Raw genomic sequence first — 26,530 nt, 5'->3', positions numbered from 1 at the left:
CTGCGTGAAGCGGCAAAGATAATTAGATAAAATTGGTGTTCAAAAGATACATTTCAGTCAGCCCATTCTTCTTCCACTGAAGGGCAGATACAGAATGATCTGCTTCAAAGATGAATATGTTTGGATCCCACTGTGGCAGATAGATGGACTATAGTAGACACTTCCACAGCACTGGCCCATCCTCTTCTTCCCAGATCCAGTCATGAATGCCTGTCTCCTCTTCAGTCCCCAAACTGCTCTAGACTCAGCAGCTCAGACAACTCTTGGTCTTCAACTGCCTCATTATCTTGGATTATTTTTGTTCTGAAGGTACTTCTTCTAAAGAAGATAGGTAATACTGTTTCAATGGAGGCCTGCGTAATAACAAATGCTCTCTCATGTGCATTGCATGCACCACCTGATTTTCTGAGGGTCACTACCTGACTTGCCAAGAATGGCATTTGTAGGAGAGTTCTTATTTTCTTTTTTACATATATTAAAAGATCAAATTCACAGGTAGCTGTAGCTGAGACATCATTTTTTTTCCTTTTTATCTGTGTGATACTTGCATAATAAAATCACCATGTTTCATACTATCAGGAGAGATTAAAAGCACAGAGTGGGTGAAACCAGTTCTAGGCACAGTACAAACCAAATCAGGACATCGTGAATTTGCTGGCACTTATTATCCTGCTTTTCTTGTCCATTGTAAGCACCATAGCATTATTCCTGAAAAAAATGTTCTTAAAATCTTTTTCTGAGTTTGTTTACCCCTGGGGCTAGTATTTTGTGCTGGAATTTCAGCTCTGCCAAAAGAAGAGTCAGTTAGACAGTGTTAACCAATGCTTGTGCCCCCATGCTTTATTCCCAGATGCCTCTTTATACTATAGCAATTTTTATGTTATTGTTAAATAATTGGAGGTGGGGAAGATGTGAGAAGGAAGTTACATGTATTGGCTTCTACAGATGAGAACATAAAAAATACTTAAAATTCTCTCAAATGGATGATTTCCTAATTATCTTTATAGATTTTCTGTCTGCCTTGCTATTGCTACCACTGCATCTCATTAGGGGTTGTTTAGCCTCAGATGGTCTCACAATTGTTGTTTCACGATGCTTTTGAAAATTACTATAATTTGTTTGTTACTTGTGTTAAAAAAGGCTTGAATTATGAGCTTTCTCAACAAATGTTTACTGAGTATTACAGAAACCATAATGAAATTTCACTCTGTAACACTTGGTGGTTTTATTTTTTATTATTATGATGTTCTTTTCTTTAACATCTGAGGCATACCCAAACAGTTAAACCCTAAGCAGAGCTCTTAAGAGTTAAGTTATGGTTAGCCTAGAGTTCTGGAAGTAGGACTTCATTAATTTGAGCAGTATGTTATTACAGCTTATACATAACAAATCATAGCCATTAGTAGCTGAAAATTATTACTTGAAGGCTAAGGAGAAACAAGATGACAGTCTTGACTTGACCTTCTAGGACTGTGTGTCAATTCTCTGTGCCACAAACAAGTTACACAGGATATACTCAGATGAGATGTCAAATTAAAAAAAAAAGGTTTTTCCCTCCTATGAGACAAAACGTGCTTCGGCAATCATGAGTTTGGAGAGTAGAAAACAAGAAAGATGAAAATGCCCTCTCCTGGCACCACTTTTCTAAAGCAGAGACTCAAATGATGACCAGAGGGTCTCCACTGCCCTCTTTAGAGCTGGCAGGCAGCACATAGTGTACAAGGTAACAACAGGGAACATTTTAGATGGCCTCACCCTCCTCCCTGAGCACAAGATGGAAATGAACAGCCCTACTCTGAGGTGCCTGAAGGGCTATGACCCCAGACCTGTCAGCAGGGAGAACAGAGCCATTTGTCACATTAGAATATCACTTTTCCTTCTCAGAGTACTGCACTCAGTTTATATATTAAAAAAAATCCTTAAAATGCTAGAAGGATTTAGCAAAGGTACTGCTTTTCTCCATTTTCAATGTTTTGCTTGTGGGCTTGACAGCAAGAATCTGTGACCAGCCCTTTTCAGTGTGTGATGGAAGGTGCGTGCTCTCTGCAGGCTCTACAACAGGACGCTTTCCAGAAACAGCAGCAAATCTGAGAGCAAAAGGCCCTCAGGAAGATGAGTAATGCAGAGAGAAAAGAGAGAGATTTCCATGGCACAAGGCCCAAACTGCAATGTTTTATGAAGATCAATGGGGCCTGGATGTCACTGAGCCTGCATGGAGAGTGCCTCTGTGAACAGAAAAAGTGAAAAAGTGCCTGCCCATCGCTCATCCCTGTCCCAGAGGAGGCAGCTCACTCCTTGGGCTGTCCACTCTCTGCGGAGAATTTGGTGTCAAACCACATCAGCCTGAAAATTGTATTTCTCCAGGCTAGCACTGACATTCATAGTTCAGAAGAAAGACTGTAGGCCTGATTCATCCTCATTTCATGCCACAGCAGTTCCTAGGAAGCTACTGGAACTGCAGCAGCACATACCTGGGACGGGTCTGGCTCAGCGGTCCGGAAATGCTGGGTTCTCTCCTAGACAGGTTCTTGGGAAGAAAAGCTCCTGCAGGGAGTTCCCACCATGTGAGCAACAATGGTGCTTCTGAGAGTCTGTGCACAGGATTTTTGAAAGGGAAAGATTCAGCTCTGTGGGAAGTATAAGCCCAGTATGAGCACTTCACATGGATATCTCATACAGAAAAAAATATGACTGGCAGGGCACTGATTTACTTTCAATGCAATTGCCACTGCATTTTGGTGATGTTGCAGTCTCTTCAAATGGCTTATTCTGGAGATTATTTTCAGTGCTGCTTTTTATGTTAACATTTTGAATTATTAAGCTGAGTACTTTGAAATCATAACTGCTGTGAACCTCTGTGAGGATGGACCAGATGACCTCCAGAGGTCCTTTCCAACTTAGAGTTTTCCCTGAATTTAGAATTCAGAGGTTATTCACTTACTTCTGGTGATGCTTATTCTGCAAAGACCCGTTTCAAACCAGACTCAAGTCACGCACTCCCTTTTGTAACCCCTTTTTTTCTAACAGTACTAACTAGAGGGCATTACTCCAAGAGCATTACCAACTTATCTACGCCAAATCTGCTTTTAACATTTACATTTATTTGTGCATGGGAGTTGGTTGTAATTTCTCCTTACGTAGACATTACTTACACCTGAGAAGCAACATTTTCCAGACTGCCACCATCCATTTCCCCAGAACTTCTGTATGGCTTTAAACATCTCATCATTTCTGTTATCCCATAGTAAATGAAGAGAGCTGATGGCAGCCAGAACAAGAAACCAAATCTCATTTTGTTTTGCTTTTAATTAAAAATAAATGACTTACACACTGCTCAGATATGTGGTGATGTCTGCCTGTGCTCCATTCTGTGTGTATGTCTATACACCACGTTTATGTAGAGTCTGTGGAAGCTATTTTCCCAGGAAAAGTCTGTCTAAGCCCCAAACTGACACACCCTGGATACACCACTCAAACTCAGACAAATTAAAAATGTGAACATGCTACATCACTCATGTTTCTCTTGGCACTTCCCAAGGTTTTCTACATGCTGTGCCAAAAGTGCTTCTGTCAGTCAGGATCCAGCTCCTCACCACAAAGGCAAATGCCAAAGTGATAGAGCAGGCACAGATTTATGGAGGAGGATTGCAGGAGCAGGCAGATAGGATGGGCTGCCTGGCCCACACCTCTCCAGTTACTCTGCTGTCCTCTCACCTCTACCACCCATATTCTTTTCAGCACTGCAGACATTCCAGTGCTTTCCAAAAGAGCTGCCTCTGCCTGGTGGCACTGCAGGAGCAAACCAGTTCATTTGAGCTGGTAAGCCTGTCAGTTATTATATAAAAGATGTTCCAGTTTTGCAGTATATAAATTAAGCTTGACACAACTGCAGCAGGACCTTTACTTTTCCTGCATATCCTGTTACACTTGATGGGAGCTAATAACTGCAGGCAGTAAGAGAAAGTCACTGCTTTCAGGAAAAATAGTGAGGAATAGATTCCAGGGGACATGAAGATGTTCCTTGCAGTAAAGAATTTTTAAAATTAGCTGACAGTCAAATACCCCAAAATACTTACTTGTGTATCCCTTTGATCTTTTGTGCTCAGCTCTGTGGCTTCTTGGATGTGGTACTTTTCCTTCTCCTGCTTGCTTTGTGCAGGAGTTATATTTCAAGGCATCAGAGTGCTGAAGGCTGTTAGTAGGAGGTATCATTTGTGTGGCCCTTATCCTGATTAACTGTGTTTCCACATGTCCTTTAATTCACCCAACTAATCCCACTGATATCATGACCTTTATCTTTTACCTCCTTTATCACCCTCAGCTAATGAACTAGTTCCCATAACCTAGGTCAACCTTTACAAATAATCAGCCAGGACTGAACTCTCAAGCTTTTGTCTGCAAAACCAAAATACCTTTGCTTTGCCAAATTCAAAGCACAGCAACAAGCTAGAAATCAGATTAAAATGTATTTGTAGCAAATATTTTATGCAAATTCTACCACTGTTTTTTCTAATTAAATATTCCATCAGATATTTGTCTGTTATTTCAGACTTTGACTAACTTGACTACAAAATAATACTCTGCAGACATTTGCCACAAATCATTGCATTATGTTTGAATGCACTCTGATACAAAAGCAAGCTGGAAGAAAGCAGCCATGTCATGGCTGATATCACTTGTGTTTGGACTCTGCAACCAAATCTGGACCATGGGAAAAAGACACACCATCATGTCAGGAGACTCTCTCCCCTTCTACTTTGATGCACACACAGCTTAGGTGGATCAGCAAACAAACAGGCCAGTATTAAGCATGAAAAATGAGGACTTATGTGCTTAAGCCCTGAGCATATTTCCTGTGTGGAAAGAAAGCTAAGAAGGCAGAAAACACAGCAATCTGCAAAACTGGGCATTATTTGGTGCAACTAGAAGAACGGAGCCCAGACCCCTCCTTGGAGGCAGTCAAAAGCCAACACAACAACAATGTGAGATGCCAAGATATGAACCAGACAGCAGGAATGCCCTCACTACATAGTATAGAGTCACCTGGAGCTGCCATGCACCTGAGCAGTGACTTCCTGCACTCACCACCAGCAGCCTTTGGAAAACAGCCACAGACACAAGCTGTCTTCCCCCACAGGAACTAATTCACCCTGGAGAGTTGTCCCTTAGTGGGGACCAGTCCTCAGCCAGGCTCACTTTGTATATCTGCCCCATTGGCTACATATTTGCTGATCTAAGCAAACAGAAAGAGCAAAACCAAAAACCAAACCCACCAAAAAACTCAAAAGCATCCTACTTCTCCATATTTGCACAACAAATTCAGTGACTCACAGTGTCACCAAATGAATGGTGTCAATAGGACCAAAGCACACCAAGAGCAGTGACCCACATCAGCAGCAACTATTCTGCCTGGCACAGTCCCCCAGAGAGGCATCCCCCCCTCTCCCAACTGCAAACAAGGTCCATTGTGTCTTTCCAGTGATCCGTTCTGTTTGCTGAAAGCTGAAACAGGGCCAGGGGCTCTTCTGTTGGCAGCCCAGTCCCCTTTTCAGCTGCATGCCTCGTTCTCTCCTCCTTCCCCCAGCCAACCAGCTCGCTTAAACAGCCAACAACACTCGTTTGGATTTATCCTGCAGTTGTGGCCCGAGTCCAGACCTGAGCTGGCAGGATCAGTGGAGGACCAGCATCGTCCTATTCAGCTACACACAACCTACTTGTCATCCTTTTGGGAAGCAGTGACTCAGATGTAACTTTATTGTGGCCTGGCAGCTGGTGGGACCGGGTGAGACGTACAGAGACAATAACCCTGGCACCCATTAGGCCCTGGAGAGCAGAGCAGAAAGCCTGGCTGCAACCCTCATTCGAGCCCTGGCATAATTAAAACAACATTACCATTCTTGGTGGCAGATTTTCACCTTCTGTAAACCCAGACTTTCTGTGAGTGTTTTGTTTTACCAGTTTACTATGTCTGAAAGTCAATGGATTATAAAACAGAAGAGCGAGCCCTCTTTCTTTCTTCTGGGCTACTGCTATTAGCAAAAACACTGCAGCCTACATTTGGGGCTGTCCATATGGTGGATGCTTGACTACACCCATGGCACATACCTGGGAGACAGCAAATGAAATTAAGGGTTTACTCTTTTGCAAAGCTCCAGAAAAGATCTTTTCTCAGATCCTATTTCTAAAGTGGGCAAGTGAGAGAAATCTTATATTTATCATAGGCAATCTTTCCCTCTTAGGCTGTGGTTTCAGAGGGGAGCTGGACAGCCCCAGAGGCTCCCTGTGCTGCCACAGGTTCTTTCCTCCTTGCCCAGTGCCTGCTCACACCTGCTGCAGTGCCCTTCCAGTCCTGCTGATAGAGCTGGTTCGGCTGGCCTGCTGAGCCTGGACCAAGGAACTCATCTGTGTGGATAAGGGGGAGAAAGCAAAATATTAAATCACTCTGAACTGAAAACAACTGCACCCTGTTTGCCTCCATGCAGTGTATTATTCAGGGTACCTGCTCCTTCCCAAAGGGCCACAGACCTGCCAACAAGCACTACAGCATCCCTGCAATGCCCAGCAGAGACCGTGTCCTGCAGGTAGCTTTGCATATGCCCTGGCTAGAATGCCAGCTCCCTTCTGTCTTCTCAGTCACCAAGGATCCAGCCAGTACCAAACCACAACATCTGTGTCTTTCCATAAATACAGATTTTAGCTCTGCCTCAGCACTGCTAACAGAGGACAGTAAGGGAAGAGGAAACATTTTCAGGGCAGTCACAGAGCAGATACTAAACACACGTGTCTCCTTTCCCTTCCCAGGATGCAAGAAGATGCTGTTACTCCATCCTCAGAGCTATTTACACACGTAGGCAGCCCACACATGCCCTGTGCACCTGAGGCAAGGCCACTCCTGCTCTGGGCACCCTCAGCAGCTGATCTCCCCCCTCCTCATATCACAGCCCGGCGTCCTGTCCCCTCCCCCAGCTTCAATTTTTGTCTGCTCTTCTAGAGGGAATAACTCCTGCGGTTGCCTCAGCAGCTGCTCTTCCCTCTCCCAAGCAGCAGCAAGAGCTAAATTGACCTAATTCCTGCTTGTTTCCCTGCCACCCACAGAATCTGAAATAGCAGCAGTGGAAACTGCCAAGGCGCTTGTCAGCGCTGCCGCAGCACGGGACCCGCTCACGTTCACTCCATTTTCTGCAGGTCCCACAAGGCTCAGAAACTTCTCAGACTGCAACTTTTGAAACCTGCAAAAGTGGTGGACAATTACCACAGAAAGGTCTTTAGGCAGCCTCAAGGACACATGGATTTTTTGTACCCTACGGCACATCCTGGGCAGTGCTCTTTATACTGCAAACATCAGACTTATCTATTTGTAAAAATCCAGGGATAAGTCTTGCAGCTGCTCTCTTACCTCCTTTTCAGCTGTAGTTTGGATTTGCAGCCAGGTTTAGACTATTAGGCTGAATTTTTTTTTATATTAATGAAAGATGGGACAGTCATGATCAAAACTTCAGCCAGAACAGGAGGTGAATTTCTGTATGTAATTCAGTAGTGAAATAAGCTGTCACCTGCCAGGCAATGTGAGTGACCTATTACAGCTTCATCAGAAGCAAACCCCCTTTGCTGAAGTCCACAGCCACAGATACATTAAAAAAAAAAAAAAAAAAAAAAAAAAAAAAAAAAAAAAAAAAACCTATATAAAAATTATTCTTTCCCTCTGATGCCAACACACTGCCACAATCCAAGCTGCCCAACTGCCCCCAAAATTTACCAAGCTGCAAAGCAAGCAGGAGTGGGAGTGTTTACATTAATTAGTGCGTGGAAAAGGAGCCAAAGATATGGTAAGATTTGATATGGCATATGGGATCCAATAACATGTCATTAGAGGTAGAAAGCAACCCTTCACAGTGTAGCTTTTCAGCTGCTTATTAAGGCTTTCAGTTCAAACTTCTGGCTGAAATTTTCCATGCCATAATTGCTAGTATTCTGGTAATTAAAGCTTGCTATAGTGCACAAACAAAAGGGCATTTCCTAGCTTCTGAGTGTGTTCCTCTGCAACTTTACTCATGTGGTTTCTGGTAACAGCTGAGGGGGAAGAAGGCTTAAGTCTCTTAACCTGAACATGAGCAATGTTGGCATTAAAGTCCTACCATACTTGATGGGCGTCAGGCAAGGATATAAATTTTACCAGAACATATTTTCTGTCCTTTCATCTGCACTGCTTTTTATTGCTCTTGAGACTCAAAGCAATCTCAAATTTATGTGGAACTCCTGTGTCAGTCAGATATCACAAAAAACAACAGTGGCCAAGCACTCTCCAAATAAACCTCCTTCCCATACCTCTGGCAAGGGAAACAGTTAACAGTAGAAAAAACTCAAAACTTATCATAACATCAGATTTTGACATTTAACCAAAGTTTCTGTAGGTATCTTGGCCACTGCCCTATCCCAGCCCTCATCAGCACAGTGACCAATGAATGTCATTCACTTAAAGCTTGCCAAAGCTTCCACTAAGAATTTCTGGCACTGCTTAGACTCCTAGGAAACCTCAGAGCCAAACAGTGTAATAACTATGAAAATTGTATTATTAGCTTCTAAACAGAAGCAGCATGACACTACAAAGGAAATATGCAGGCTGTCAGAGGCACTGAGAGAAGGTGTCAGCTACAAATTAATGGCTATTAAAACATATTATTTGTTCGAAAGTGTTAAAAATGAGATTTTTAGCTCTGATGGCAGAAAAGGTGGTAGTGGTGTCAGGTCCCACACTGGCATGCCATCTCTCCCAGCTGGTGCTGCCAGCATTTCAAAGCTGTTGATTGGTACCATTTAGATACTCCCATGGCAGCCTCAGGAGAAGCAAAAAGAGGCTTCATTGCTTTCCCTTGGTTTAACTAAGGTAGAGACATTCCTCTCTTGGCTCTGATGACAAACATGCATGATTAAATAAATTAAGGCAGAGGAGCAGAGATCACCTCAAGTTAACATGGAGGGATGACCTGAGCACAAATCTAACTGGTGGATCCCTCTTTACTGAGAAACTGAAAGTACAACTAGTTAACTAAGGCTCAGTTAAGTACAAGTGGCTTCTACATCCCAAACTCAGGGCATCACAGGTTTCCAAAAAGTGGTGTGACAGCAGAGAGGCCCTCACAAGCATTTTTACTGATCTTCCCATTTTGCCCATTTAAAATGTATCATTCAAAGTCTCTTATATGAAGCAGCCTAGGAAAATTAACTGGGAAGGTTAAAAGCCAGGCCAGTGGCAGGCAGAGGTCTCTACACTGTCTGTAAGAGGCAGTGTCTTAGCCATGCCAGCTCTTTGTTGTGGAGTGGGTCTGTGGAGAGAGGTGTGTGTTAATCATTGCTATTGCAGAAGGAATTAATGCCATACGTGCTGCCACACGTGGCACTTGGGGACTGGAGCCTGCTACTGCGAAGTGGAAATACTACTGAAGTATTTTCACAGCACTTGTGAGGAGAGGGAGCAGGTGAGGCACACACTGGTACTGCACAGCCCACAGGTGCAGAAAGCACCATTGATTTTAATCTGTTTGAAAGTGTTTTTGTTGAACCTACTGCAAACACACTGATGGAGACTTGTAGGTCCAAGTTAAATAACTTGCCACAGCCACAGGAGCAGGTTGCAGAGTCAATGCTTGTCATGGGATGCAATACCTGTATTTCATGCCAGCACTTCTTGAAAAATCTTCCTACAGGTCCCTGAGCCTTGGAAAGCAGGGACAGGAATGCTCAGGGACATGGGATGTGCAGAGCTTCAGAAAAGTTAGGCTGATTTCAGAGCACCAACCACCTGGGTCTCATCACAGGCACAGCTCAGGTGCTGCAAGGCCAGCCTGCCAAGGACACAGACCTGAGACCTCCCTGCTCCTGGCTCCCTTGTGTCTGCTGCCAAGGTGGGGACACTGCGGAGAAAGTTTTCTCAAGAAGCTGGATGGTGCCTGTGAAAACTGCATTGTCACTAACTCAGTGTCACAGACTCGTCCAATTTCAAGGTGGCATTTTCTGATGGAAAAGTTTTGTATCAGGATATTCCCAACCAACACATCTGAATATAAAATGATGAAGAACTTTCCCTGAGTCCACTGCGCCTGGGGACAGGCTATCTGAAAATCCAGGGTACTTCACATATTTCTCTGTGATCTTTTAATCACTAAAATTCAATGGGACCTCAAAACACCAGCCTCTTAAAGCTATTTCTGTCTAGAGATCTAGTACTAACATAAGGTATACCTCCTTTACCTGGTCAAAAGCATTAAAATATCACAGAATTGGTGCATCTATAATTACATTGACACTATCAGCTTTTGAAAGCCAAAAAAAAAATTCTAAAGAAGTACCATATGAACTCAATATGCTATCCAATGCCAAAGAGCTGCAATCCTAACTTAGTTACTCAGTAATTTCTCTTTTCAGTGAATTACATCTTTGTAGAAAGTTGCACAAATCACTCATCAATCTCAGACTCTCACCAAATGTCACTTCATGCAGAACTTGGGTGTTTGGAATAACTGAAATGATAAAAGGATGGAAAAGCCTGAAGTGCAAAGCAAGGAGACCCAGAGATGCAAAGGGGAACAATTACAGGCAGCCTGCACTGGTAAACACTGCAGCAAGAATTCACACCATGGAAGTTAGAAAGGGAGCTTAAATTAAAGGAGGTACTGTTATGCTTAAGGTTTGTAATCAAAATCCTGTGGTTCCAATTAGGAAAGAAAAGATGCCTGGACAACATGCTATTACCAGCTTTTTGGCAGGAAAAGCCATTTACGACAATCAGGCTGCCTCCCCTGCTCTCAAGTATTTGTTTTTACATTCAAGCCTTCCCAGACACAACAGCTCTTGGAACAGCCACATTGTACAGGGCAAAGTCCATATCAGATGGATCATCAAGCAGAATAAAGTGTTATTACTTTCTCAAAGCTGCTATTCAGTCACACCCCTTACATTATTCCTGTGAAAATGAGGGAGTGATTTCAATTATGGAAGTATGGAAATTTCAATTACACAAGTATGGATAAAAAGAGACTGAAAACAGGAGATGAGCTGTTGGCTTTTTTTTAACCTTCAAGGCTGAAGTTCATAGTAAACTCCTCAGAATAACACAAAGCACCTTCTTTTTGATTGTGCTTTTCCACCTCTCAGTCTTTGCAAGATGTCTGGGAGAACCCCAGAGCTGTGCAAGTTGCTGAGTGTTGGAGGTGTTTGGCTATACAGGAGCAGAAACAAGAAAAGGAAAGGATGTTCACTAAAAGTAGCATTGCCTAGAGGAAACTGGGGCTCCTAACATCAGATTCCTGCTCTGCATCAGCCACAGGAAGACCTCTTCTCTCTGTCTCTCTTCCCTTCTTTCTGTGTATTGATCTTCTGTGATCTGAGTCTCTTGGGAAAGCTTCCTTTCAAGTTTCACTCTTCCAGAGTCCCAGCCCAGTGCAGAACTGCATGTGTTCAGCAGAAAATGTCCTCCACTTTTTTTTTACCCATGTTATTTAAAGCTCCACTTCATTATATTTACTGGTATTCTGATTTTAATAAATAATAATTGCATGCTTTTTGGAGGCTCTAGGCATCTTAATGTGTAATTAATCATAGTATCAAACCCCATGAGCCTTCAAATCATCATTAGAAAGAAAATCTTTCAGCCAAACACCTCGGTAAAAAAATGAGATCCTTTCCCTTAATTGGTCTGGGAAGCACACACAAAGCTCTCTTAAATGGATGTCTTCTACACACTACCCACAGATCTGGGCTCAGACCAAACCAGGGAAATAAATTCCAGAGATGCACAGTCCCCACACAGGCACATCTGCCAGCATCCCTCTCTCTCTGCAGCACAGTGTGCCAGGTTGGAATGACCATGAGAAGAAGGAGGAGGGAAAGAAAAGAAAGGGAGTAGCCCTCCTCCTCAAGTAATGCAAGGAGAAATATGTAAAGTGATACTTCAGGGACAAAACACTACAACATGCACATGGGCAACTTCACAAAGCTGCCATTAAATGACAAGCACTCCTCTTCTCTGAAAGGCATAAGTGTAAAGCTTCAGAGGTGCTTCAGCTCTTTTTCCACCCAACACCTCCTTAAATCTGGAAAGTTAAACTCAATCTAATTTCCTTTACAGTAAACATCAGCTCTGACTGCAGCTGGGGAGTCAGCACGTATGCCTAACAACAGCAGAAGGTTACTCCTGGTCTACACAATGATCTGAATCACAATCTAACCCAAATGAGCACCATGGCCACAGGCAGAGGGTTTCCTCCCACCCAGACAGAGCTGCAGGTTAGCCCTGTCCCTGTGTTCTGTGTTTGCTCAGGATTCCTAGAGCTTGGAGAGTCTGACCCTCCCTGGCAGCCTCAGTAAGCAATGAACAGGTACAGCTATCTGGGGCAGGAGCACAATGTTCCTAATGACCTTGGAGCCAGTGCTCAGGCCACCCTCACTGCACCCCCTGTATGCACCAGGACCCAGCCACAGCCGCTGGAGGGTCTTCCCAGCACAGATGGGCTGCAAAGCTCCAGTTTGCCCAGTTTGCAACTTGCAGCTCACTTTGTTCACCTGTGGTGCTTGCTATTGGCACAGCCCCATTACAGGGCTAACCAACCCCTGAGCAATCCTAACAAGTAAGAGTAGACAGCTTGAAAGACAGCTTATTTCATTCTAATTACTTAAATTCCCCTTCAGTTTTCACATCTTCTACACAATGAAGGAAGGTCTAATATGTAACAGATTACTGGCAGGGCAGAATGAGCAAATAGCTAACTTATTTGTTTTAGATGGAGTAATACAATAAAAAGCGTGCAACCTACTATATTGTGCCCATGAACTTTATCCTTCTGAATAACACACAGTGTCCAAGAAAAATTTCCTGCTCTGAGAGTCTGCAACCTGGGACTGGAGCCCAAAGACTCCCAAGAAGCTCCAGCAGATGGTAAACAGCTGCGTGTCCCGAGGGAATGGCTAACCTGGCAGTGGTTTCCCATATACTAAATCCTCATTGCTTTAACAAGGTTGCCTGGAAGTGGCTTGAACAGAAGTAAAGGGAATGCTGCTCTGATCAAGTGACTCATAGAAAGAGAGAGGGAGGTCTTAAGATACTCTCTGGAAAGGATTTCAAAGCTGAGCATATTGTTCCAGGAAATGTTTACAGACTGGAAAAGAGGAAGTTTTGACTTTCATTGGCTTATTCTGTTGCAACACGGCATGCTTACTGAAAATACACAAAGAGAGGGGGAAAAAAAGCTCCCTTCTGAAGAAGAGCTGGGCAGGAGGCAAAAGGAGTGCAGCTTTGCTCACTTTACAGTGCCAAAATTAACTCCATCCTGGCTCCACAAGGCACATTCATAGCTCAGCCCCACAAACATATCAAAAAGGAACAAATGCCAGAGTAAATCACAGAGCTCAGAGCATGAGGAGTATACTCTCACTACAGTTTTGGGCCATACTTGTCATATACTACTCCCTTTACAGATGCCAAAGAAGACAGTGCTCCTCCCTGGAGATGTTAGCAATGTCTGGGAGATGGAGCAGTTACAGAGACTATATTTAGGGTTGTGGTGGGTGAGGGTGGTTTTTTGTTTTTACAGATTGAACAAGTTCATAACAACCAATAGAAAAAGCAGGACTTTATGGATGCTCCTGTGGAAGGGTTTATGAAAGTCACATTACATTTTAGGTCAGTGGCTCCGAATTATTTTTACAGCTCAGACTCCTTTGATAAAATGTGCCTTCCCATTTAGTCCTTCAGTTACTGTACTGTCCTGAGCTAGTTTAATTTCATTCCTCTAATCCACTTGGGATATCGCCTCTCATCCCCTACCAAGAGGCTGCAAGATCCTCCTTTTGCTGCCACTGGGTTTTTGGCAGCAGCATAAGCCCAGAGGAAGAGCTCAGGCTCCTGCAGAGGGGCCAAGTGCCAGGGCTGTGAGACAACCATGCTTCAGCTGCTCCTCACCCTGGCTGAGCTACTGACTCTCCAAAGAAATGTTGTCCTTCCAGCAGAAAGAGCTGCAGGAACAGAGGTCTCTGGAGGAACGATGTGAGAACAGCCCATGGGAAAGCAAGGGCTAAAACAGCAGTGCAGGCCCCTCAAACTTCACTGCAACTCCTGTTCTGAGGCCTCAAGGCATATCCTCTTTTTCTCCCCACCCTAAAAACCTGACTCCAAAAAGGATGTGAGCGCTTTCAAATAGGCCACAGAGCCTGTTGGGAGGAAGAACAGGGAAAGCAAAGGGTCATCACAGGCCATGACAGCAGTCATCAATCCAATACCCATCAGAGGTGAAATGATGTTCATTTGGACTGACAAAAAGACAAGGAGCCTGATCTAAAAGGAGTGAAAGAAAGTTTGGCAAGAAGGTAAGCATTTCACTCCTGGAGATGTGTGCTGGAAGATGACAGGACATGCAGAAGTCATCCTCTTCATCCTTAGCTCTTTTTCCAAACCATATATATCAATTTTCTTGAACTGTAGAAAGCCTAATGAGAAAAAAAAAAAGAACAAAACCAACAAACCTCTAAGGCTGCTTTGTTCTGAGGCATTTTTTAAAGAAACAGAAGTCCTTCAGATGTCAATACTATGCTAACCTGTGGTCCCCAAGGTGGACTAGCTTTTGCTTGGGAAATGAAGGGTCCCTGAAGTTTGGTGACTTAAATATTTTGAAATCCTAACCTATTTGACAAGATATTAGTCATAAAGCAGCCAGAAAGTGTGAATTAATAGGACCCATATGTAACTGCCTAATAGTAACCATTTGCTTAATACTGTGTAGCTAAATGGTTTAACAAAAGAATTAGCCAGTGACATCCACTTAGGAAATATGATCCAATCGATACTCTGATTTCTTTTTAAGTGCTGAACTGGTTTTGACACATATAAAAATGTGGTTTCAATCAGACCAGACTGCACCACAAAAAAGCCTTGTAAAGAAGCCCAGACCTGTGGTCTTTAAACAGTGCACTGAAGTAAAGAACATTCACAATGGGATTGAGACTGGGAGCAAGGAGGGAAGAAATAAGTGGTCCCTCAGTCATTATTACCAGCCATGAGATCACACAGACCTTTCATCTTATATTATCAATCTCCCTTTGTGCCGGATGTACAATAAAATATGTAGTGTCAGGCAGAGCTGTAATAGGAGGAACAGTCAAATTCCTCTTGCTTTTCTCCTCCTGACTGCCCTCATTTACATTAACTTCTCAGAAACAGTAATAGCTAATGGAGCAAGACTGTTGCAGTCCCGGTTCAGTGACACTGGCTAACTGGGAACACTAAAAGGATGTTCAGAAACACAGACCAAAATGACAGCAACTGATACACGGGGAAAAAAAAAACCAACTAAAATTGAAACAAGAAAATAACCCCCCCCCCCAGACTAAAATATCCCCCACACCAGGGCCCACTACAGTGTAATATTTTTATGAAGAAACCCTACTGATCACAGCTGATCTGATTTTCTGTATGTCCAACAGGAGCTGAGTGAAGTTTCCCCCTGGCAATGGTCTCAATCCAAGCCCTCAGTACTCCGAGCACTGTTATTGTCTTGGCTCCAGCAAGACACAGCGCCTGAACAATGTCCCACCTGCAGTTTTAAAATTGTGTTTCATTAAACTGAATTATCTTAGTGCAAAATGTACAGATTAGCCCCCCAGCTAGCTCATATTCATAAGTACACACAAGCACCAATGAAGCCAGACATGTTTGATCCCATGCAGGGATCAATGGCAAAGCTAATTGAGCCTTCACAGACCAGCTGGGAGCAACACATCTCCTGTGCACAGAAGTCAGAGGGAAAGGGTCAGGAAGAGCACACATCCTGAGCAGTATGTAGGGACTGCCTGTGTCCATCCCCAGCTCTGTATGCCTACCCTCTGACTGAGCAGGCAGGCCACAGAGAAAGATGGCCACGAGCTCTGCATGAACATGAAGAGCTTAAAAATCATAAGGGCGATGGCAGCCCATGGCAAACAGGGACACTTCCGTTTTAGAGATCACAAGGACCTCAAGAAACAGGCTGCCACCCTTCCTCAAACAGGTTAGTCCTTGCTTCACAGCTTCTGGCATTGCTGCTGCCCGCCCTGGGTGCTGAACCCCATAGCTGCAGCCTCTGAGGGAAGCCAGCCCTGAGCTGTGTCAGAGTGCAGCTGCAATGCATTCACTGCCTTGTCACGTGTGTCCCTCACAAGATTTGTCCTAACTGAGCTTGCACCCTCACAGGACTCTGGTTGTAGCATCAAGGTGCTCCAGTCAAGCTGCCTGCTGCAGTATGTGCCTGGCCTTTGCAGGCTGCAAAACTGGTGGCAGGCAGACAGCCAGCAATACCAGCATGGCTAAAGACTTGGCTGCATTTCAGCACTCCCAGCAGGCTCTACAGAGCAAAGGTGGGGAGGTTCTTCTCCTCCATCCAAGTTACAAAATGAAGAAGTCAGCACTCAAGTCAACATTAACTTTCGCAAACCATGTCAAGAACTGAAAGAGATTTAAACGTGTTAAAAAAATAACACGCTGCTACTTCTTAAAAGCTTTGAGTTTCTTGGCCATTTCTTATCAAACGTCTCACGGAGTAGGTTTTAAGAGCCAAAGAACTGTTCTCCTGGTTGGGAAATCTGGTTTCACAGCTGACTGAGAATGGATAGACATGAGTAGGTTTCTTTGCTTTCTGAAACAAATATTCATTCTCACATATCTGAGTCAAACATTAACAGTAATGTCTTACTCTAGGAGCCCATAATAACATGAAGGGTGAGTGTGCAGATTTAGAGCAGTCAGCTTTTAGAAAAAGACAAGTAAGGCTGATGCCAGCAGTATCTCAGGGAGGGCTTCATCCCCTTGTACAAAAGAAACTCGTGTAACCCAGCTTTGTACTATCTAGGAGTAAAGAATAATTTCTTTGTTGCTTTCATCTGTTTCTTTAGTTTTATTATTCTTTATTCATGATCTCACTGGCCATGTCAAGATGACAAACCATTCTGAAAAGAAGGACATCATGCCAGTTAGGATAACAAAACTTTCACTAGAGAAAGAATGACGGAAAAATCAGCAGTCTAAATCAAGTCCCCACTCTTCAGGAAAAAAAAAAAAAAAAAAAAAAAAAACCAACAAAAAAAAAAACCACAAAAAAAAAAAAAAAAAACCACCAAAGAGGCAGTAAATCCAATATTTCAGCAACTTTTGCCCTCTCAATTAAGTGTTTCCTCCATGTTCATGAACTGCCTAGCTAAAATCTAAAGAATCCCCATAGCTCACATGGGAGGAAAGGAGGGGGCTGAAGCACATCCCCCTCCTCTGCAGGTACAATCTTATACAAAGGGGGTGAGAGGAAAGATTCTGCAGCTGGAGGTGCCACATGAGACTGAGCACTCTGCACCATGTCAACTTCACAGAGCAAAGCCAACATATTAATAGCTACAGAGGAAAAAATACCAGTCAAACGTTTGCCAAAGCTCTTGTAAGAAGAAGGACCTGTTCCAAAAAAGGTTATTCCACAACTAGTTCATCTTAGGAGCAGACAGATAATCTGGTGAACTGCAAGGACAATCCCTCTGTTTCTGAAGATGGAGTTACTAAAGTTTCTGAAATGGCCCACTGGTGAACAGACACTGGTGTTAACACTGTAATAGCAGCACAGAAATAAAACAGAGAACCACTATGCACCAAGGAGTACAAAAGGGTGAAGAGCTGATGGATTTATTCATATTTATTCTGATGTGAGCTAAAAGCAAATGTAAATTTCAAACACTGCCCCTCAGCTCCACCTCATCACTTTCAACCTTACTCATTTGAAAAGTCCAAACATAGTGTACTGATCTTAGGACTTGCATTTGCAATTTGCTGGTCACTGCGTTAAGATCGCTAGTGCTAGCAGAACTCAGGCATGTTTTTATTAAATTTACACATTTCAATCATAAACTAAGGCCTGGAAGAGAGATTTTCTCTTTTGTGCAGTGGGCCTCCAACAATGCAGGGGAATGTTTTCCCTTCTGCTCAGGAGAGCGCAATAAATCACCATAAAATCCTGCAAGACTTTCCTTGAGAAAAGGCAAGCTACACTACCTGGTACACATTTAAAAGCTTGTTGACATGACTCAGTCCTTGGACAGTAGTCTTGCTGTGGATACAGGAGTTCTTATGGGAGAGTCCCTCTCCCATTGTCTTCAGCCACCTGTCACTCTGCTGCAGGTACCAGACACTCCTCTTCCTCATCTCTACTGCATCCTGAAAGGCAAGGATCTCCCTCAATTGCTTCAGGCAAAGCAGCCTGAAGCTTCTGGCTTAGCTTAAATAACTTGGTGGTTCAAGCTAAGCCAGTCCCTCTGGGTTTTAATTCTTCTAGGACCTGTTCTATTCAAAGTTTCCATAACAGTTTGATTACTTCAGCTGGGGCTGTGATGTTTTACCTGTAAAATTAAAGTGGTAGCTACAGATGTACTTACACTGATAAAAAATATTTCACAACACAGTTGTTCCTTCCTCCTTTGTGCTCTGAATACCTGCAGCTCAGGAAACACCTTTGCACTGCCACTAGAACATCCATGAACATCCCATGTAAACTCCAGGAGGTTCAATACGGTCAAGTTCCAGGTGCTGCACCTCCAGATTCCAGTCCTTGTTTAACTGAGCAGCTTTTTAAAGGCTCTCCCAAGAGCATCTGCAGGTAGCACAATGCTGGAAAGGCAAGGGTGGGGATGTGATCAGGTGACAGGAGCCCCCACTTTGATGGCCCCCACAAAGCAGTGGGACCACATCCCTGGTGGGTTTTCTTCAATGCAGCCTTTCTCCCTCTCCCCTGTGCTGAGCAGGTGCATTTTCCATCATTCAGCACAAACAGTGGGCAGATGTAGTGTAAATATGAAGGGAATTTTTTCTCCTAGCTTCTCAGTATCACTTCAATAGGTGATTTTTCTGGGGAGACATGCGAGCCCATGCTGTTTGAACCAAAGAGAAGCTGGTTGCTGTGTGCATGTTCAATAACAAGGAAGCAAACCCCTCTGTCAGAGCAGTGCCAGATACATTTCCCTACCAGCAGGCACAAGAGTGGCTTAGAAGGACATATTTTAATAGGGTGGGAAGATACTAATGTGCCATTTCAGTTCTGGCATCCCCATCACAGATGCCAGAAAGGACCTGCCAGATGGGGCTGTGGGGAATGAGTAGAAAATTTTCTGCTGATTATCCAGACAAGATCACCCATCCATTTCATTGGAGGCTTTGCAGTCATCACTAGTGACTTGGAGAGTGAGGTTATACATCCTAAGCCATCCAGCCTGACTTTCAGATTTTATAGTTTTTAATTTAGATTCTCTTGATTAATCCTCCCATCTTTCTTTCCTGTTGTTCTGGAAACTGCAATATATCATGGGCAGAAAACAGAACTGAGGGGGAGGGCAGGAAGGGAAAAAGAACAACAAAGCTACAAAAGTGATCAGGTCAGCCAAAGCAGGCAACAATAAGAAGAATACAAAATGTCAGCAGTAAAAGTAAAGACAGAAGGGACTGGCAGGGCAGCAAAGTGAGCAGAGAGATATAAGGGTTTTCCACAGAAGATAATCTTTAAAACAACAAATCAACTCAGGGCATTGTCATAAAATACTCCCCATACAGAGGGTAACTCAATCCTCCAAACATGGGTGGAGAATGACCCTTCCCTCAAGCTACAGCTACAGTCACCCCCTAAGCTTTCCCACAAAGGGCAGAAAGGGAGACAGAAGTGACCTGCCCAGATATTGGCAATGAGTCCTAACTCCACCCTGCCTTTAGCTGTTTGCAAGGAAGTGAACATCCAGCAGAATACTGTGGATTATTAACAGAACTGGTTTTTTTAATACAACTGTAATATTCCAAAAAGGAAAAAAAATTAAATTTTATACTGGCACCTCCTTATTAATCAAGCTGATACCCCTCAAAAAAACCCAGTAATCAAAACTGGCAACTTTATTAATTGCATAAAGTTGTTTTCCTACAACCCAAACTCCTGATGTCAGGTGATTGACTGGAAGTTAAGATTACCATTTTTATAAGAGGAAATGAAAAAAAAAATAAACCTTATAATTGTGAAGAAGCATCTACAGATGAGAAAAGTTTAAAATAAACCAAAAGCATTATTATGTTCAAAATCTGTTGTGTGTTTTTTGTTTTAATAAACATCGCTGTTCTAAGACTAGATTTTGACTATCTGCATGTTGCAACTCACTTCAAATAGACTAATAAGGTCTAACACAATGCCTCTGTTTCTCTGCAATTTTTGACTACCTGACATTTCAGAACAGCCTACATCAATCTTCAAGTTTCAGTATTTGGAGCCTCTGAACTAAAAGGAAATAGCAAGAACTTACACTTTGTCCATCACCTCTCCTTACCAACTCTTGGGTAAGGCACTACTCTGAAACAAACACTTCTGTGAGTAGTTCAAAGAAAAGAAATGAGAAAGATGCGATGACTAAAAATTTATCTGAGGGTACAAAGAGAACTGGCATTGTCTAGATTGAGAAAAAGAGGAGATGTAGGACAGCAGTCTTCAAATTCATGAAGTCTGTCATGGAGAAAAGTCAATTTTCTATATGCATGATGAACAGAGAAGTAACCAGCTTACATCACAGAGAACACAATTCCAGTTGGGTAGCTGGGGACACTTTCCAATAATAAAAATAGCAAAGCCCTGAACATGCTGACCATGAAGACTTCAATATCAGAGGCCTTTCAACAGGTTAAACAAACACCTTTTGGGAATGACATTGGTACAGTTGATCTGCCTCAGAGTAAGGAGATGGACTGCATGATCCTCCAAGATCCCCTCCAGACCCAGCTGCCTATGACTGCATGAATTTTAACAGCTGGACTTGATGATCTTGAATATCTTTTTCAATATAAATGATTCTATGTTTGTATTAATTGTTTATTAAACTAAAAATATGTGCATTTTTTAAATGCTCTGCCATATAATATGAAATAACCTCTGAAAATAAGCTAGTTTGTGGGAGAAATATCCTTTGCAAATAATTTCTCTTCATTTAAAAAAAGGAGGAATTTTATGGTTTTCTTCTTCATGGTAGCAACAGTATTTACTCTTTGGTCTCACTCCAGTAGCAAAGTAAAAGGCCTACAGAGCATTACTTTTAATGAAAACAAAAGCTTAAAATTACTATTCTGTCCTTCCCTAATATTTTGGCTGGTTTTCAGATCACTTGTGGGCGTCTTACCTGATCTCCCCTCAGATTATCTCTGTCCTCACAACAGCTATACTACAAGATAATTCTTCCCCTTAGTTTCATTTTCAGCTCTCTGCTGCATTGTGAAAGAAAAATACAAGTCCCAATTGCATTTGTAGCTGACTTTTCCCCCACCTGAGGATTGATGATGCCTCTCCCTAAAACACTCTCTCTTGATTTTGTGGGCATGGATGTAGAAGAATAAAATAGAGACAGATCATCCAGGCAGTGGTAAACGAGATTTCAGAATGGGAATATGCCAGAAACTCATCCTAATTTCAAGAAGACAGTCAGGAAATGCTGGAATACTCAAGCCCAGACAGTGACTGCAACCGTGACTCAGTCAAGTACGTGGAAGCATTTGTCAACAGCAATATGAACTGATGGCATGTTGTAGCAAAACCCATCAAAGGTGGACAAGTATCCCTTCACAGGATTAACCCTGTCATCCCCCAAACCTGACAAATGAATCTGAAAACTTCTCTCAGTCACAAATTCAGCCCATCTTTGAAGTATCACAAGGACTGTACCAAAATCTTCATCTCTCTTCCACTGAGAAAGAAATGGGAGGGCTCAGTGAATTCCCTCCATAGCAACACATTGGTAGAGGCAAGTTTTCTCTCCAGAAGTGCCAACCTCCTTTTAAACACACTTGGGATGAGCAGTAGTGGAGAGGATGCTGCTTAACAATGTGTCAGACCCAGCTCTACCCTCCCAGGAGAAGTTCTCAGGGGAGATGGAAGCCAACAAGATTTGCCATCCAAGTGTGGCTGGCACAAAGGGCCAAGGGATAAAAAAGAATGGACATTTGGAGAAAAACAGTGTAAGATAAGTAAGATTAGAAGATGAGGAGCAAAAGTGAGGCTGTTGTGTTCACCACCAGAGATGTGAAATGGTAAATGCCAGCAACATTGCAAGTTCATAGCAAATCTCAGTCTGGGAGCAAACAGTTTGAAAGAGAGTACTTAGAGGTTATTAAAATATGGTGTGATGCACAAGGGATCATAAAAGCAGGAGACGCTCCAGGCATCCACACTGCCTCCCAACCAGTCAGGATTATTTCACACCATTCATTAGTAATGTGTTGCACTTACAAAAATAAAAAGTTTCAAATACATTATCTTTATTATAGAGCTCCTGTATAGCGAGATTTGCAGGGGAAAGAGTGAAGAGATTTAAATGAATTAAGTGAGCAGAAACAATTATATTGGTTTCTAATTGTTCTTAAAGACTTCTGCATCTACTGTAACAACCACATCTGACACTCAGGAGGTAGCTGCTGCTCTTTGGAGGACAGTACATTTTGGACTGTTGCCCTCTTGAGGGAATATTGAAACAACTAGTCCTGAAACAGCTCTATTGTGTCAAAGGCATCTCACTGACCAGATAAACCTTAATGTTTTCAAAGAAATCCCTGTGTTCTTAGGTTGCTGAAGCATGCACTTACAGTTTTCTGAATGGGACATGCCCTTTTTGGTTCTAATAACTTTAGAGAGACCAGAGGAAGATCTCATGCCTTTCCTTGACATTCTTGTAGCTTTTTGACTAAAATACCTAGAATCACAGAACTGGTTAGTTTGGAAAACACCTTTAAAAACACTGAGTCCCACTGTTACCCCATATCATGGTTTAGAAATGGTACTCCCCAGTTTTGTGTTCCCACTGAGATTCTCTGAGCCATGTGCCCCTCATGGGCAGCTGGAGAGGAGAATTGGAGGCACAGAAGGTAAATATCACCAATTGAGATAATAACAATTTACTGGAAATGGCAGAGATAAGAAAACAAACAGTAACAGCAAGAATATTAATGACAAGAGTGTACAAAAGAGTGGCATAGAATAACCTCCAGGTCCTGGCCATGCCCTTCCTGGCTACTGCAAAAATTTGTGCTGGCCAGAACCAGGACAACCCAGCAGTGCCAAAGCCACAAATCCATCACTAGTCCATGTCTCTTAAGTGCCACAACTACATGTCTTTGAAATACCTTCAGGGATGGTGACTCAACCACCTCCTAGACAGTTTATTCCAATGTTTGACAGCTCTATGCATAAAGAAATTTTTCTTAATGCCCAATCTGAACCTCCCTTGGCACAACTGGAGGCCATTTCCTCTTGTCCTGCCTCTCGTCACCAACCCCCACCTGGCTAGAAGCTCCTTTCAGGCGGTTGCAGAGAGTGATCAGGTTTCCCCTGAGCCTTTTTTTCTCCAAGATAAACAACCCCTGCTCCCTCAGCTGCTCCATGTAAGACTGTGCTCTTCCTCATCCTTGTTCTCCAGACCCTTCCCCAGACACGCTCCAGCACCTCAATTTCCTTTTTGTAGTGAGGAGCAGAAAACTGAACACAGGATTTGAGGTGTGGCCTCACCAGTGCTGAGTACAGAGGGACAATCACTGCCCTGGTCCTGCTGCCACACCATTACTGACACAGGCCAGGTGCCACTGGCATTCTTGGCCACCTGGGCACAGCTGGCTCATGCTCAGCTGCTGTTGATCAACATCCCCAGGCCCTTTTCTGCCAGGCATCTTTGCAGCCATTCCTGCCCAAGGTTGTAGCACTGCATGCATGGGGTTGTTAAGACCCACGTGCAAGACCTTGCCTTTACTGAACCTCATACAATTTGCCTCAACCCATCAATCCAGCCCATCCAGAGCCTTCCTACCCTCCAGCAGAACAACACAAAAAATCCCCAACTTGTTATCATCTGCAAACTGACTGAGGATGCCCTTTATGCCCTCATCCAGGTCATTATAATAAAGATATTCAAGGGGAGTGGCCCCAGCACTGAGCCCTGTGACTCAACCCCAACACTGGCAGTCAACCGAAGGAAGTGACTGAAAATAAACTTTCCCAATTAATGTCACCTGGTGGATAAGCAGCCATTACAGATTATCAAGCATTAAAACCAGCATTTTAGAAATGCAGAGTTGGCCTTATTAATCCTAGAGAATAGAGGTATATGTCGGTGAAAATATTATTCCAATGGAATGACAAAAATTTGGTTTTAGCTTCAAGTGTTTTTCCATGAAGCATTTCCTCAGCATCTTTCCTCCAATGGCCAGAACACTGGTAAAGATTACTGCTTTACTGCTCTACCTCCTGAACAAAGACAGAGAATGCAGATGGGTGCCGCCAGCTAGGCTCTAACTTCATAGACATTTGGAGCAGACACACAGCAAGGAGAAATGCAGATTCAGGGTCTGTTTTGCTGTTCTCCCATGTCCCTAGATCTAGCTTATTAGCAACCTGAGTTCTCTCTCTATGAAAACTTTAGGCAGTTTTTCATATCATCCTCATGCACAATAACATGAACTTGTTTTAACTTTGCTATATTGTGCAACATATAATTTTTATTATTTGTTTTAATATAGCAAAGTTAAGCTCCCTTCTCTTCCACACCCTTTCCAGCAGCTTTTCTATCTGCAGGAAGGGGCGGGGAGGTAGGGGGCTGCTCCCCCCTCCATGCTCTTGTTTTGCCCTCAACCTCCCATAAGCTACTGACAAATATCAGATTGCTGGCTCAGCTGGAGCATTCAATAAACAAGAGATAAGGATTACTTATATAGGAACTCTAAACCCATCATCAAAATGTCTATAATTGCAGGAGAAACCAGCTGTCCAAAATGCGGAGGTCTCAGCTGAGTTTTGCCCGCAGCCTGGGGCTTTTGCTTTCACCTCCCCCTTGCACTTGTTCAAAGAAAAGAAAAAAATCCACCTTTAGCTCAATTAGAGGGGGCCATTTCCTCTGGTAGTTGGTGTCTCCAAATAAGAGAGCAAGCACCTGCCAATTAAGTACAGAAAGACAAGTACAAAATCCCAGACTTTGAAAGGCTTTCAAAGGTGATGCCACTGGTACAAGACTTGCCTCCCTACCTACTCCTGCAGACAGTGCAAAGCACTTCATCTTTCTCCCTTTGCTCTCCAGCTTGGTTTATCTAAGGTCTGCCAAACACACATGCTTACAAGGAACTTTTCAGTGGAAGCAGGGCTTTTGCCAGGATACACAAATACAAGAGCAGGCACAAGCTACCTGTCCCCTAATATTGCCTCATTGCACTTCATGATCTACTTTGCTTTCCTTGCACCCAACAGTGACCTAAACTTCTCAGCTATGAGATCTGGACTAGTATTTCCAGCAACTCATAAAAGCCAAAGTCAGGCAACAGCTCCTGTGCCTTGATATGTCAGAAGTGCTCCATCTCAGCAGCACGCCAGCCTGCCTCTGAGTAACAAGGAATCATTTCTCATATACCTTCACAGAAAGGAGGATAAATGGAGCTTCACGCCTGATGAAGCAGCCATCTCAGCCTGTGATTGAGTCATGACAGCTCCTTCAACCATGATAGCATGGTATTAAGGAATTCTAGTTCTATGCCCCTCTGTTCTTCCTGGGCAGTTTCTTTTTATGTTTTAAGCTCAGAGTTTTATTGGGTTTTAATTTTTCAGTCGTTATAAAAACTATGGATCATTTGTACCTCTTGAAATTCCCAACGACCAGTACAGTCTGTCCTGACTGATTTTAAGTTGCCTTACAGAAACTAAGCAAATGACAGACTATGAACAGAAAGGAGTAATTAAAGAGGACAGAGAGCCTGAAGGCTGCAAAAGTGGCCACTAATCAGGTGAAAAATAAATCTCCAGGCTAAAAAGCATGGATGGAAGCTTGTCATAAACAGCTGGTTTATGCACAACTCAGGTAAGGGGTTAACAGACCACCAGTGCTATCATTGAATTAAATATACATTAATGATTTCATTAATTATTATTAATTACTGAAACTTAAATTTCATCCCAACTCGTCTGAAGAAAAGAAGATGTCATTTCTGGCCAACATTTCACTCCTTGTGCCACTCAAAGCAGTGACAGAGTGACAGAGCTGCAGTGAAGGTAAATGAAGAGCAGAAAGCCATCCAGAAACAGCCAGCGTCCTCACACTGTATTGCATGCTTCCATCATATGGTAAGATAAGAAATGAAAAATCAACTTCCTGTTCTTGTGAACAAAAATAGACATTTGAGTTTGGGTGTTTTCTCACTCTCAGCTCTGTGCCTTTTTTTCCATACCACCCACAACACTCAGAACAGCTTCCAATTTCCTTTTTACCTAATGACCTAAATCTCCACAGAACCTATTTTCCCCTTGAATCCTTCCTACATCTGTCAGATTTGGCCTAGTGAATTTGCACTATTTGATGGCCAAAACCATCATCTTAGCACTGGTAAACTACCTTAAGGAGTAGTATTTCCTCACATAAAGCACTACGTGCATTTTTGCAGTGCTGTATGCAGTGGGAATCTTGAGGATGACTTCCCACATTACTGCCTGCA

The 26,530-nt window shown here is 43.1% G+C and overlaps 1 protein-coding gene across 1 annotated transcript in view; it reads right to left on the bottom strand.

Moving 5' to 3' along the window:
• The window catches only part of NHS (NHS actin remodeling regulator), a 242,117-nt gene that overhangs the window by 177,260 nt on the left and 38,327 nt on the right, over nt 1-26,530 (bottom strand). The gene's annotated exons all lie outside the window — the stretch shown is intronic.

Source organism: Melospiza georgiana, chromosome 2, assembly GCF_028018845.1.
Source record: "Melospiza georgiana isolate bMelGeo1 chromosome 2, bMelGeo1.pri, whole genome shotgun sequence".
Classification (NCBI taxonomy): Eukaryota; Metazoa; Chordata; class Aves; order Passeriformes; family Passerellidae; genus Melospiza; species Melospiza georgiana.
The sequence above is the reverse complement of the archived record's forward strand: the minus strand, read 5'-3'. Positions and strand labels throughout refer to the sequence as shown.